Genomic DNA, 14,634 nt, shown 5'->3' with positions numbered 1-14,634 from the left:
GGACATGTATGTGATTGGCGTTCAACCGTTTAGCCGGTTATAGCCGAATCGATTCCAAGTGTAACCAGGTCGCTCTCCACCTGGTCCCTCCAAAGTAGTGGAGGCCTTCCCCTTCCTCGGCTTCCTCCGGCGGGTACTGCATCGAACACTTTCAGGGCTGGAGTGTTTTCGTCCATTTGGACAACATGACCTAGCCAGCGTAGCCGCTGTCTTTTTATTCGCTGAACTATGTCAATGTCGTCGTATAACTCGTACAGCTCATCGTTCCATCGTCTGCGATATTCGCCGTTGCCAATGTTCTGAGGACCATAAATCTTGCGCAAAATTTTCTTCTCGAAAACTCCTAGTGTCGTCTCATCTGATGTTGACATCGTCCACACTTCTCCACGATAAAGCAGGACGGGAATGTTGAGGGACTTGTAGAGTTTGATTTTGTTCGTTAAGAGAGGACTTTAATTTTCAATTGCCTAGTCAGACCAAAGTAGCACCTGTTGGAAAGAGTGATTCTGCGTTGGATTTCGAGGCTGACATTGTTGGTGTTGTTGATACTGGTTCCCAGGTATACGAAATTATCTACAACTTCGAAGTTATGACTGTCAACAGTGACGTGGGAGCAAAGACGCGAGTGCGCCGACTGTTTGCTTGATGACAGGAGATATTTCGTCTTGTCCTCATTCGTTAGTGTGGACATACACTGACCTATTTACCTTTATCATAGCATTTTTTCGCTCCATTTGCCAACTGAACCCCTCTTTTCTTTGAATTTTTCGTTATATACCGTTAGTTCTGAATTTACATATGCTTAATTAACCATTATGTATTCATATCTCTTTCCAATCTACAGAACTAAGTAATGTTTCTACGACTTTCTTAGCTGATCTGAACTAAATCTGATCCATTGACCGTCATATTTCTATTTTTTCTCTGGAACTTTGTTGTAAATCCATTTTTTATCTATTCTTTTTCTATTTTTTAGTTGTATACAGTTAAACCGGTACATAACTGTGTTCCATTTACCGTTATTTTTATATTTTTTCTTTCATACGCTATTTTTAAACTAGTGGACATATATTTTCTTCACAATCGAGTTTTGGTATTGAGCTAAAGTACTATTGCGGGACCTCCTTCAATTCATTCGCCTCTGGTCGAACATAACCTCAAAATTTTTAGTTTTTTAATTACATATTATATGGAGGGGGTTCATTTGTCTTGACTCTAGTGGAGTCTTGACCTCAGTAGACTTCTTAGACTTATTGATACTTACTTAAAAGTATATCTATAATCTACACACCTGTTTATGAATTGAGTCATATTTGAGCTACTTCTTCAAGACATTGTCAATAAATGTTCTCAAATACCAATATTAATTCCAATTTTGCTTGCAGAAAGCAAATATTCTATGCTTTCGATTGCTGTCAAAGTTGTTTTAGATTTTGTTGTTGCTGTTGTTATATACATTAACCACTTGCTTCTATTGCTGACGTATGCCCAAAGTGTTTGTTGTTGTTTTTGCTTTTGTCTTTTGAAGTTGTTCATACTATTGCTGTTGTTTTTGTTGTAATTATTTTTGTTGTTATTGTTGTAGAGAAAAATTATTTGCTTGTATTGCTGTTATATTCACGAATCTCAAATTGTTGGTATAGTTTTTTATATGTTGTTGTTATTATTATTTGTTGTTGTTGCTGTTGTTATATACATTTTATTCCTGACATATCTTCAAAATTGTTGTTGTTGTCGATTGTTGTTATTTCGTCTGTCGAAACTATTGCTGTTGTTTTTGTTATTCCTGTTGTTGTTGTTGCAAACAAAAATTATTTGTGTCGCCTTGATAATTTGCGCAAATGCCTACTGCTATTACATAACTAAGCAATGTCTCTATGTGAGAGTGTGTGTGTTTCTGACATTTACATTTGCATTTTGTATGTTGCTGTTGTTGTTTTTGTTGTTGTCAAAATAAATAATTCAATTTCCAATTGCAATCACACAATTTCCAACATCGAATGACAAACTTGTTAAATGAAATTGAGCAATGCTTGACAGGCGTGCGTTGCGTCGCCTGAGTCTGTGTATGTGTGTGTTTGTGGGCACAAATAAATGCAGCGACACTCACACGCGCATGCATATATATATGTATACAAACAAAATTGTAATGACCTCACCAAATTGGCGACATTTTAATGTCACCGTTTATGATAATCACCACAAAATGTTGCACATTGACAATTGCCACCAAAATGTAATGCATTGCAATGCATTTACAGCTATACATACATATACAAATATTTATATGAGAGTATGTGTTTGTGTGGTTGAGTGAGTCAGTCACAGCACTGTCAAATGTCCGATATGTGAAATGCGCTAGAATGACTGCACTTGAATTGCAAAACCCTCGGCTGTCAGCGTTGACGAAACAAATAAATAATTTGACGGACAAAGGAGAAGATGAGGAAGGAAAAGGAGTAGAAGAAGAGGGAGAAAAATAGGAGAAGCTTGAAAAGTAAGTACAAGTGGTGAAGGCGTACTATAAACCAACCAATTCAGTGAGTAGCCTTTGGAAGTGGTGCTGCGTAAACGGTTACGCTTAAGGATAATTTGACAATTGAGCAAATGAGTACTGAAAAAACAACAACAAAAACAAATAACAAAAATTTCAAAGTAAATGTAAACCAAAAATAAAATTGCAGAAAAATTTAGAAAATTGCCTAGAAATTGCCGCAAATCGATGGCAAATAGGCATTGATAGATGAAAAATATACATTACGAGCTCAGTTGGATATATACAGGACCTACTGCGTGTGCTCCAAGATGTCAATGAACAAAAAAGTTGAATGCTCCTGAGTTACAATTAACACTTATTAACTATTGGTATATAGAAGACTCTTTAGAAGCAAAGAAGTGCAAAAAAATTGCGAAGACAAGAGAAGAAGGCGCCGCTTCTTAAGCTCAAAAACCATTTTTTTTTTGCTGAAGACCCCAAATCAAAGCCAAAAATAAAGCTTAAAGAAATATTATGGCAACTGTATCGAAAAAATGGCAGAAGTCTCAGTTTCTTGAGCTTAAAACCATTTTTAATGTCCAAGGCCCCTTTCTAAATCCAAGAAAAGGTTTAAAGGAATAGACTGGGAATGTTAGAATAAACATTTCAAAGGTTCAAAAGTGGCCTATTCACAATAACTATGCCTTGGAATACTCAGATCAGTCGACAGTTGTTATATTTAGCCCAGAAAATGGCTCAAGCAGTGTCAAATTTTCAATATACGTCCTTTACTTCTCAGAACCCCTAAACAAATAAAAACTAGTTTAAAATCAAAGTCTGGTAATTCTTTAATATACTGGGAACTGCGGTCGTAGTCTTCTAAACATTAGGCCGAGGCTATACTTCACCTGTCCATTAAGATATTAGACATCGGTACTCCAGATGACAGACGAGATACTTAAGTCGGACTAAAATGACAATGAAGAAGGAGTTTCTTCGCCATCCAGCGAATACACAAAAGGTTCCGGAAGTAATGTAGTCTTTCAAGGAACCAAATAAGACAAGTCAAGTGGATCACGGCGAGCGATTTCGGGGACTATGTGAATTAGGTAAAATAGAGACCCAAAAGGCTCTAAAAGTAGTGTAGACTTCCAAGGGACTATGTGGTAAAATCGAGACGGACGAACAGCGTGATCCAATTGACGAACTGTGAGGGTTATGAAAACCTAAAGAAGTTAACTAAAGAGTTTATCGAATTAATATAATTCGCGTTGAAGCTTTAATGGTTGAGAAGTCCACGGTTAGTGTCCATCTACACAATTTAAAAGTGGATTGTATAAATGCTCTCAACTGTGGCAATATATATTTGGAATTTCCAGCTATCAATCAAATATCTAATAAAAATACATTCAAGGAAATATTTCTTTTACCGGGTTTTCGATCTTCAGGACTGACATTTCTTCATAATAGGACTGTATTTCTAACCGTCTATGGATGGTTTATCGTGAGGCAGCAACTACAAGTAGTGGGGTAAAAACTGTCGGATTAATAAGTGCTGTAGTCTATTCTCAGGAATCTGACCATTGTCAATTGTGATTTTAAGGGATATTGAGAATCCAGCGATACCTCAACTGATTAACCAATCAGTTAGTGATTGAACCATATTAAACTTTTCTTCAAACCAATAAGCTACGAATGGTCTTAACCAAGTAGTCCAGAACTCAATAGCGTTTCAAACGAATCCTAACCGATTTCACTTGCGTAACCTTATATCTTCAAAAAAAAATGGACTACTTAAAGTCCGAAAAGTGAAATCTCAATTTTTCCAACGTGCACAGCTTCACTGCAGCCAAGCAAAGGGGTCGTAAATAAGGCATGAAAGCTTCAAATAAAAACCATTACCGTTTAAAATTCCAATCGACACCCCAACAAGATTGCCAACACACACTTTGATCGTAGCGACACGACTTAAACTGGCTACCTTTCTCGTCGGCTGACTACCTACATAACCATAACCATTGTGTACGCCGATTGTACATAGGCATTCCTTGCGTTGGCTTGACACTGGAATGCGAGCGCTTGCTCCAGTCAATTGCCGATCGTTACGTAGTTGGTAACAAAGTTTGGTTTGGTGATTGTTGAGAGAGCAATTTATTTAAATTAATTGCCATTGTTTGGGCGAACGGATTGTTTTAGTTGAAAGTGAAGTGTAGTGTGGATATTTAGAGGCCGTGGAGCTGTGGAGGTGGGAGAGGCGGGTGGATAGAGCTTTAAGTTAGCTTATAAGATCAGTTCGACTGATCGTGGATCGAAAACGGTCTTCGTCTAAGTGGTTAGCAATCGATTACTTCTTGTAACGGTTTCTAATTATCTAATGAGTTCGTTCGTACTTTCCTTCCTTCCACCACCAAATTCCACCAAAAATCAAACCATAAGTTAGCGGTTTCGGTCTAGCAATTGCCACCACCTCCAATTCTTTACTGTGTTCTTTTTTGTTTTTGTTCAACGACCGTTGTTATTGTCACACCTACGTCACAGCTGTGATCGCACAAGCGAGGATGCGTGGTACACATCGCATTCGCACAAACTCCGGATGTTCTCCACAGTTGAACGCACATTTCACATAAAATCGATCGTTCGAACGCGATCGCCGTCGATCGATTGGCATTTTTTCACCAAAACTAACTACAAACAAGCTACTTATTATTGTTATTGTTATTGTTGGCTTTTAATGTCTTTTGTATGCAAATTAGCGGCCAACATAATTGACTCACTTTGCACTGCAAACTGCGCCGGCGTTGAAGTGTTGACTAGACATGAGAAATAATACCCTTTCGATTTTTTTTTTTTAGTTTTTTTGGGTACTCCACCTTAGTTCCTTTCCCACCCATGTGTTTTGGCTGCGCGCTGTTGGTTGATTTGCGATAGATTTGTAGTTTCACGCCTGAATGTGCTTTTGAACTGGATCTTATCGTGTGTTGCCATCGCATACCGGTGCGGTTGGCGGGTTGGCTGAACTACTGAGTTCAGATCGGTGATTAGAGCCAACTAAGCGTGAATGTGAAAAGCACTGAATGACAGATGAGGTGGTAGGAGTACAAGGCGGACGGAAGGCTGCCTTATATGTATATATTTTGGAGATCTGTGGATCTTATATGCTTTCTTTTTAGTATTGAGTTTTGATTTTAAGAGCTCACCGAAGATGGTTTAACCGAACGAGAATTCTAATGGAACATTGTAGACTAGTTAAAAGCTAATGGAAGACCGCTGCGGTCAGAACTAGTACAGACGAGACTGGTACCCCTAGAACTACGATGAGATCTAAGATGGGTTTAACAAGCCACGGTTCTTGTTGAACATAGTAGACTGGCCGAAATCTAATGAAAGTCCGCTGGATTCAGAACTATGCGAGACTAAATTGCCCAACTGGTACCCCTAGAACTACGATGAGATCGAAGATGGCTTTACTGAGCCACGGTGCTTCTGGAACAATGTAGAGCGGTCGAAATCTCAGTCGAGTCCGCTGGGCTCAGAACTAATACAAAGTAGATTTCCCTGGATTAAGTATCCTTGGTACTTTAAGCTCGAGTGTGGTTCGAATCTACTGGAAGAAACGAAGGACTAAAACAGCTCCGGCGGCATGCTTTTCCTTTGGAAACCACTGAGCGCATGCTGATATTTATCCAGCAGTCCAGTCCTGTTATCGTAGGTTGCAGAAGCCTCTGTGCAGGAAACGGGGTGATCCCTTGTTACTTTAGATGGATAGTAATGGGACCTAATATTCCATCGCTAGATGGCTTTAACTTTGTTCCGTTTGGGTAGTGTAAGCAACCTCATTCGCTATTCCGGTTTACTGTATCCTAACGGTGACATATTCTTCGGTACGAAAGATAGAACTTTCAATGGATGTAGAAGCATCTCATTGTGGGTAGCGTTTAAGACTGTACCACTCTGCCTTTATCTCCTGTTTAGTATCCTGTACTCAGATACTATGGATACTCAAAGAGAGGTATGGTTCTTGAGTCAATGGATCTTTCAAATTGAGAGTCGATTTTCTTTTAACCTTTCTGACCTCTCGACCTTTAACTTCCGCAAAAATCCGGTACTTCAAATCCTCTGATCTCTTCTAATAGCTTTTATTCCCGTCACTTCTTAGCATCTCCCTTCCTTTCTAGTTCAATCGTCGACTTCTTTTACTAATTCCTGTTTAGCGCTTAACAGATCTCCCTTACTCCCTTCACTTTTTGCGTTCCAGCTGATCGCGCACTCACTGATCGCCATCGATCAATAAATTATTACCATGAGCCCGCATTGCATGCAACATGCTAATTTATGTGCATCGGACATATTTTCGGCTGACAGCTAAAATTGTTGCAATTCATTTGCATAGCAATACTTCTACTTTCCACTTAACTTATTATTCATTTGCACTTTGCATTTATCAAGCGCTTCCGTATGTCAAGCCATGTGCCGTCCAAGCAGAGCTCGACTTACAGTGTTAGGGTGTCTTTCTGTGGTCAGCAGCGTCAGCTGGGATCCTCGAACACGACTTGTTGACCATTGACGCCATTCATTTCATCAATAATCAAACAATTGCCAGTGTATTTTCCCATCTTTAAAGAGTTCTAGCTGAAGTGAGCTTTAAGAAGGGCTTAGCAGCAGTAGCTCTCAAGTAACCGTCCATCCGTATAGTCGACTCAATGGCATTGTCAGCTCAATTTCCCGCAATGTCGTCCAATTGACGCGTCGCGGCGGCCACTTTGGTTCAATAAGACAATTGCTTGTAAACGCTGACAGTTTCATTTTATGTGCTGTCTCGCCCGAAAAGCGAAAAATTTATAAACCTCGCAAAGAGATGTTGGCATTCAAATGTCTTCTTTGCAACGTTAGCGGGCGACACGGCGTCCATCGTGTGCTGATACTTTGGAATTTCTCAAAGACACTGCATGCAGAGCTTGATGATCTCCAGAGCCTCGTGGCTCCGTTGCGCATCCTTGAATCTCATTCTCGCCGTCCAACCTCTCGTCTTAGGTCGATCGCTCGCCCGCTGCCTTCGCGCTCATTATTACCTTTGGCATGCGTGAATAAATGGCAGCCACAATCGCCGCAATTGAGAGTGAAATTTTTATTTGCTGGAATTCGTTGACGTTGTTTGGTGTCACTTTGATAAGTTGCTGCCGTGCTACGCCAATACCAGCAATTCACGCCAAACGACCATGCAGGGTCTTACAAATTTTATTTTAATTTTACTCACTCACACGCCGTCGACAGCGACGCAGTGCCGACGAAATTGCTTTGTGTCCAAAACACAATTGGATTGCGCGAAATTCCAATGTTGATTTGCCTGACACCACGACGTGGCGACGGAGGCTGTGCTCTTTGCATTGTCTGGCGCGACATTTGAGTGGTCGATAATTTCCAAATCGTTAGGTTGAAGTGCGCAGAATCGGCCGTCGCAGCAGTCGCCCAGTCCTCCTGTACGGCAATTGTCATTGACAACTTAAATGCCTACCGTCGGCCGCAATAATTTCTCAATCACTTCAAAGTGCTGATAGGCAGGCGTTTATTTAGGATTGTGCTTAGAATGTGGCCTTGAGTTCTGCTGCGGTGAAGTGAGAGGGCGCTTTAGAGTGGAACGCCAGAGGAAAGTATACAGAAATAAATTCGGAACTGGGTTAACGGGTCTTCATATCTGAATAATATGCTTGATTACGGTTTAGTTTAGTGGTTTTCCAACCTTTGTTAGAGCTCGGTAGCGTTTGGTAACCAGATCAGTCCAAACTGGAAATTTGTAAAACTTTCACAAATGAGTACCCATTATTATTAGAGAATATAGATTCAGGAAATCCGATTGATTTTTATATAATGTGTTAAAGAATCCAAAAGCTTTAACAGGCTTCCTTAAGACATATAGTTCTTGGGGGTAGATGGAACTTGTTTCTGTTGTAGTAATGTGAAATCATAGCCGAGTCCCTCTTAGTATTGATATTTCTCAACAATTAAAGGCTATGCTGGTTTTTTTCAAAGCAGTAAGGTCACAGAGGCCTCGGCCCAAATATGATAAAAGTTGTTTCGTATCCAATACTTTCGATTTTAATCATTCTCTTCTGAAAACGTCTTATAATTCTTGGATCTCTGCCACATTAGTCATATTGGATGGATTTTGAACCAGAGACCATTAGGTCGTCCCCTGAAGACCCTTACCCTAGAGTCGCCGGTAGATGCGACTTGTTTTTATTGTAGTAATGTGAGATTTCAGCCGAGCCAACCTAGGATTGAGATTTCTCAACAGTTGAAGACTATGTATGCCATTTTAGAGGCAATATGGTCACTTTGGTATCGATCTTTGGTCTTCTTATCAGATTTTATCTAGTTCAGTTTTGGTTGAAATTAATTCGTCTAAAGTTAGAGGACTGGAGATGTAGGACCTTTGCGGTTCGCATCAAATTTAATCCAAATCCACCGTGATCTTTTAAGACGCTTCGACTTCGCTTCGACTGTATTTCCAAACAGCAGTTTTATAGGGTCAGTCTTCAGATCAGCGCACACGGGTTTCACACGGGTCCTACCGAGCTGTCGTGAATCTTTGGTGATCTTAAATTAGAACTCGTCTAAGAATGGAAATTTCTTTCGACACCCGGGGTTCCAGTTGCGCCTACTTCGGCTTCAGTCAATCGATTTGTCGACGTAATCAATAACAATAACCTCAACAAGGCACAGGCATTAAATCAAATGAATTTTTTTTATTTATTTCAATTTGGCCAACCATCAGCGCAAAAAAACACTGGCTTGAAGAAGCAACAACAATAACGCATCCATTGGCATTGTGGCGATTAAATAGCGACGCCGCTGCCGTTTGCCGTTGATATCTCAATTATTGTCACTGCATATCCTTATATGTTGGCGACGCATATTTGCCAGCAATTGTTGTGCAAAACATTAACAACAACAAGTACAGTTGAGGCAACAAGCATACTGCTGGGAAAGAGGAAGAAAAAATTGGAAAAAATCACTTATCAGCGATGCGTGTGTAAATTAAATGTAAAAATGCTTGAAGACCTGTTTTTATATACATATGTACATATGTACATATATACAGTTATATATATATATATATATATATATATATACCTATAGCTTATGTTGCACACTAAAGTTGTTGCCACAAAATTGCTGCAAAACGCACATGAGAGAATTTTAAATATTTTACATGTGCCATGTAATGTTGTAAGACAAAGTAAAGTAGCTGAAAAATACACAACAACGACAACAACGACAACAACAGCAACAACAATAATTGCAAATAAATACTTATTTTGGTAGCAATAGCCAAATCGTTGCACAATTACCGCAGCAAATTGTGTAAAGTTAGAAGCTGAAAAGAACATTTTTATGTTGTACATGCTGTAATTGTTGTTATTATTATTGTTTTTTTTTGTTGTTGTGTATTTTCATTCACTTTTACTTTCTTTCATTTCTTAACTGTAGGTGACCTACAAATATATATACGACAGGTTAAGCCAAGCTCTTTGCCACTTAGTTTTTTCAACAAGACCGGGAAGACCCTCTGGTGCGGGTCTAAATAGTCGAGACTTCGAATTTTACTTCGGCTGCCTTCGACGTGGTCAGCATGCGTTTCATATTGCTTGTAATACTCTCCATTGTGTCAAGAGTCCATTAATCATTTAAAGATATCTCTCCAGAAGTCCACTGACCGCGCTTATAAGTTGTTATTGTTGTTGTATGGAACTATTTTTAGAGGTTTGCTGTTGATAGTTATCATTTCAGTCGAATTCAGATCCATCTCATACAGGCTCCGTAGGCTCCATCGCTCTAGAATTACAGAATATTGTCAGAACCCTTACACCCTTAACAGTTAAAACTCGAAGCCTAAGTGAATGATTTTTTACAGTTTCTGTGCTTGATTAGATCAGTACTTCTCATCTCCAGTCTACAATTTGATACTTTTTACAGTTCAAGGTAGTCTTTAGTGCATATAACTTATTTTATTGTCTCAGTCCACCCAATTCACGTTCACCGAAGAGGCTTTTCAGATTTCTAGATCAAGAAAACGTTACAGGTCTCCAGATCTAGCAAAGAAAAAATGTACATATATTGACAGATTTGCTTTTAACCACTTTCTAATAAGGTATCTCATGGATTGCTAAGGTCTCAGAACTTTTGTATAATCGATTTTGTGAAGTCTTTCGATAGACTTAGATAGATAGATAGGAAGATAGACTAAGTTATCCTTACGGCCTTAATGATACAGTTCAGTCAGCTAAAGACAAAATACGTCGAAGTAAGTGACTGAGGTTCTTCTTTACGAAGCTTAAGTTGCTAGGATTTCGTAAAAGTAAGAGGGTACAATTTAATGTGGTTCTGTCGTCACTCTACGCTATATCTGCAGTTCCGTCTTCAAAGTTCATCGGATAAAGGTGCTTCGAAAGCTCGCTATTGTGAGAGGACACTAAGGGTTCTCGAAGTAACTGAGAAAATTGTGGTATGTGGAAACTTAAAATATGTCACGAAACATTATCTAAAGCTTGTTTCACTGGTCCTTCAATGAGATGATTGAAATGGTGCTTTTTGTTTTTTTCTTAGCGGCATAAAACATTCCCAAGTAATTTGAGGCTGAATAAAAATAAGGATCCGTACCGGTTACGTAGAACCGAGGTCGTAGGAATGAAGTAGTTATCGGTCTTCTTCATTAGTCACATGCGTTGAAGCTTCAGATTCCAACTTTCATTCTACTTGTCTTCGTATTCTTTCCCAAGCAACGGTTTTACGAAAGTTTTAAGTGACTTCCGAAGCTCTGATTCTTCTTTAATTGGATTCTTTTTGTGGTCAACTGCCGGGGACTAGAAGCCCTAAGTAGGTCGTTTTGCAGTCAATAACTTCACCAGCTACGAGCGTCGTTTCGAGCTCAAGTTAAAATGGTATCCCTCGCTCCGTCTTCAGTGATGCATGTCCACTTTTATGGAGTTCCCGCGGTCAATGTAGTGAAATTTAAGCAATTTCTTCTATAAATAAGTTTATAACTATGTGTTAGTAAGCATTAATTTTTATTTTCATTAAATTTTATGCGCGGCAAAAAGCAGTTAAACGACGCGTTGTAGGGCGTCACATGTGATTGGCTTTTATTGCGGTCGCATTGCGGCGGCCCAGAACGCTGAATGTGACTGTGAAAGTGTGTGCAGAGTCGGAAAGTTTGGCGAGCAGCAATGATAAATGACAGCTCATTAGCATTTTGTCGAATTGGTTTTAAATGAAAATGGTTTTTTTACTCACAATTCTTTTTTCTACAATTTTTTGTTGTTGTAAACTTTTATTAGCTGCAGTTTGCTTTAATTTTTATTTTCATTTATTTTTATGTATGCAAGTTAATTTGTAAATTTTTTTATTCAATTTTTTTTCTGTTGTTGTCTGGCTTTCCTGTTACAGCCCACACCCTGTTGACCGAGCAGCCGCGTCGCTTAACCCTTTCGGCCTGCTGACTGTTGATTTACATATTTCATTGACATTTTTTACAACTGTAAATAATTTTCGTTTATTTATTTATTGCTTTTTCCACAAATGCCATTGTTTTTTTTTTGTTTGTTGGGCTCTTGCGTTGATCACCTGTGGTCACAGGTGTCTGCTTCCGTTCGCTTGTGCGCTTCTGTTCACCGCTTGGTACGCAACTGTCATTAAACTACCGCTACCCTTAGTTGTAGTTTGCTGCTTCTTCTTCACTCTTTTTTTTTCTATTTTTGTGTTTTCCAGCACCCCTCCTTATTTATATCACTTGCGCTATCTTAAATGCTTACCAACGTTTTTATTATTGTCATTTATCTAAGCAGTTAACCAAATGTCAGTTGCCGCTATGTTCGTTGCAATTGTTTCCGAAATTAATTCAATACGTTTACATGCACAAATATTCAATGGGTTCGAAAATTTACATATTTTGTATTCAATAAAATATGCTTTGCTGCGTAAATTTGTTCTGTAAGAATCGAAATTTTTATGCTAATCAATACTGACATATGCTGATGGTAGGGTTAGTCGCTGTTATCGGTTGTTTGACATGTAAATACTTTGCATTATTTGACGAGAAATTAAGCACGAGAAGACAGAAAGTTGGAGGAAGGGTATGACGAGTTGAAAGCTTCTTGAGTGACATGAGACTTTTCTTAGACGAAATTAAGATTCTTTGAAGAAGAATTACTCGAAGATTCATCGAAGACAGTTTTATAGAATCGGCTCACTTGTTTCATAATTTTAAAGATTAATTACTTTTGTTATTATATATCTTCGGTTCTCAATTCATTTCAACTTACCCAAACTCATTTCTTTCCATTCTTCTTCATATCAGTTCTATTCTGAACTAGCTTAATTTCTTTTCATAACATCTCTTCGTGCTTCTTATGTTGTAATCTGGGCTTATTTCATCTTATATCGGCTGATCTCATCTAATCTAATCTCGTATCGTTTGGACGAATCTCTTCGTGTTCCAATTGAAAATATCTCATATCATCTTTTCTCATTGCATCTCATCTGATCCCATCTCTCTTCTTCTTCTAATCTCATCACATGGTTTGATCTTGCTTTGATCACATCTCATCTGATCTGATTTAGAATCGGCGCAGTTTAATAAAATCGGCTCACTTGTATTATAATTTTAAGGATTAATTAGTTTTGTCGCGGGTATTGCGTGTACTCTGCTCTCATTTCGTTTCATCTTACCCAAACTCACTTCTATCCCTCCCTCATCATATTATATCTAATCTGTACTGGCCTTATTTCTTTTCATATCATCTCGTCGTGCTTCTTGTCGTATAAACTGAACTTATTTCATCTTTTATCGGTTTAACTGATCTCATCTAATCTATTTTAATCTGATATAATTTAATCTAATATCGTTTCGACGAATCTCTTCTTGTTCCATTTTAAAATATTTCGTTATTAAGTCATCGCACATCATCTGATCTCATTTCTTCTCTCATTTAAGCTCATCTCGTCTCATCGTTTACCTCATTTCATCTCATCTCACATCATCATATCGTTTAATTATATCTGATCTGATCTATTATCATAACTAACTACTCATCTTATCCCATCACATCTAATCGGCTTGGCTGATCTCATCTAATCTAATTTATTCCAGTATCATCTCATATCATCTTAAATCACGTCATCTCATCTCATCGGCTCGGCTGATCTCATCTCATCTTATCTGATCCGTCCCATCCCAGCTGATCTCATCTAATATAATTATCTATCTTTTCATCTCACCTTGTTCCGTCTCATCTCATTTGATCTAATCTTATCTCTCCTCTCCTTTGATCTCATCTCATCTGAAAGATGTTTCATCTCATTTCATCTCATCTCACATCATCTGATCTCATCACATCGTTTGATCTCATCTGATCTGTTCTAACCTCTTATCATCTTATCTTATGACATCCCATTTCATCGGCTCGGCTGATCTCATCTAATCCAATTTATTCTAGTATCATGTCATCTCGTTCCGTCTCATCTCATCTTAAATCATGTCACCCCATCACACCGGCTCTGCTGATCTCATCTAATATAATTATCTATCCTGTCATCTCACCTTCTTCTGTCTCATCTCATCTCTCCTCTCCTTTGATTTCATTTCATCTCGTCTCATCTTTCATGTTATCTCATCTTATCTCAACTCAACTCATTTCGTCCCATCTTATCTCAACCTGTCTCATTTCAAACCCCTTTATCTTATCTCATTCCTTCTCATAATCTTCCTCCTCGTGTCATTCCACCACATTTCGTCCATCTCATCTTTTTATATCATCATCTGATCATGTCTCTCTTTTAACTCATCTTAAATTTCATTTAATCTGGGGAGATCTGATCTCATTTTGTCATATATCTCTTTTTCTTATCGCTTTCATATCATAATCTAATTTTTTGTAAGGATTAACTATTATCTATTCCTTTTCGATAGTAACGGTCCTTGCTCCACATTATTTATTGAGTAAAAGGGATTTCTTCAGATTCAATTTGAGGTCTCTAGCTCTATATTTGATATCTTTCAAACGTTCCACAGAAATTCTAACATTTTCCAAAAAATGTTATTACTGAAGCTTCTGAAAGAAAAAATTGATCTTTCACTCAACTCTTCAACTCTTCACTTTTGT

The 14,634-nt window shown here is 38.3% G+C and overlaps 1 protein-coding gene across 3 annotated transcripts in view; it reads left to right on the top strand.

Annotated features, from left to right (window-relative positions):
- Positions 1 to 14,634, top strand: part of LOC128922326 (uncharacterized) — a 323,101-nt gene that overhangs the window by 116,528 nt on the left and 191,939 nt on the right. The gene's annotated exons all lie outside the window — the stretch shown is intronic.

Source organism: Zeugodacus cucurbitae, chromosome 5, assembly GCF_028554725.1.
Source record: "Zeugodacus cucurbitae isolate PBARC_wt_2022May chromosome 5, idZeuCucr1.2, whole genome shotgun sequence".
NCBI lineage: Eukaryota > Metazoa > Arthropoda > Insecta > Diptera > Tephritidae > Zeugodacus > Zeugodacus cucurbitae.
This window is presented reverse-complemented; position numbering and strand designations above follow the sequence as displayed.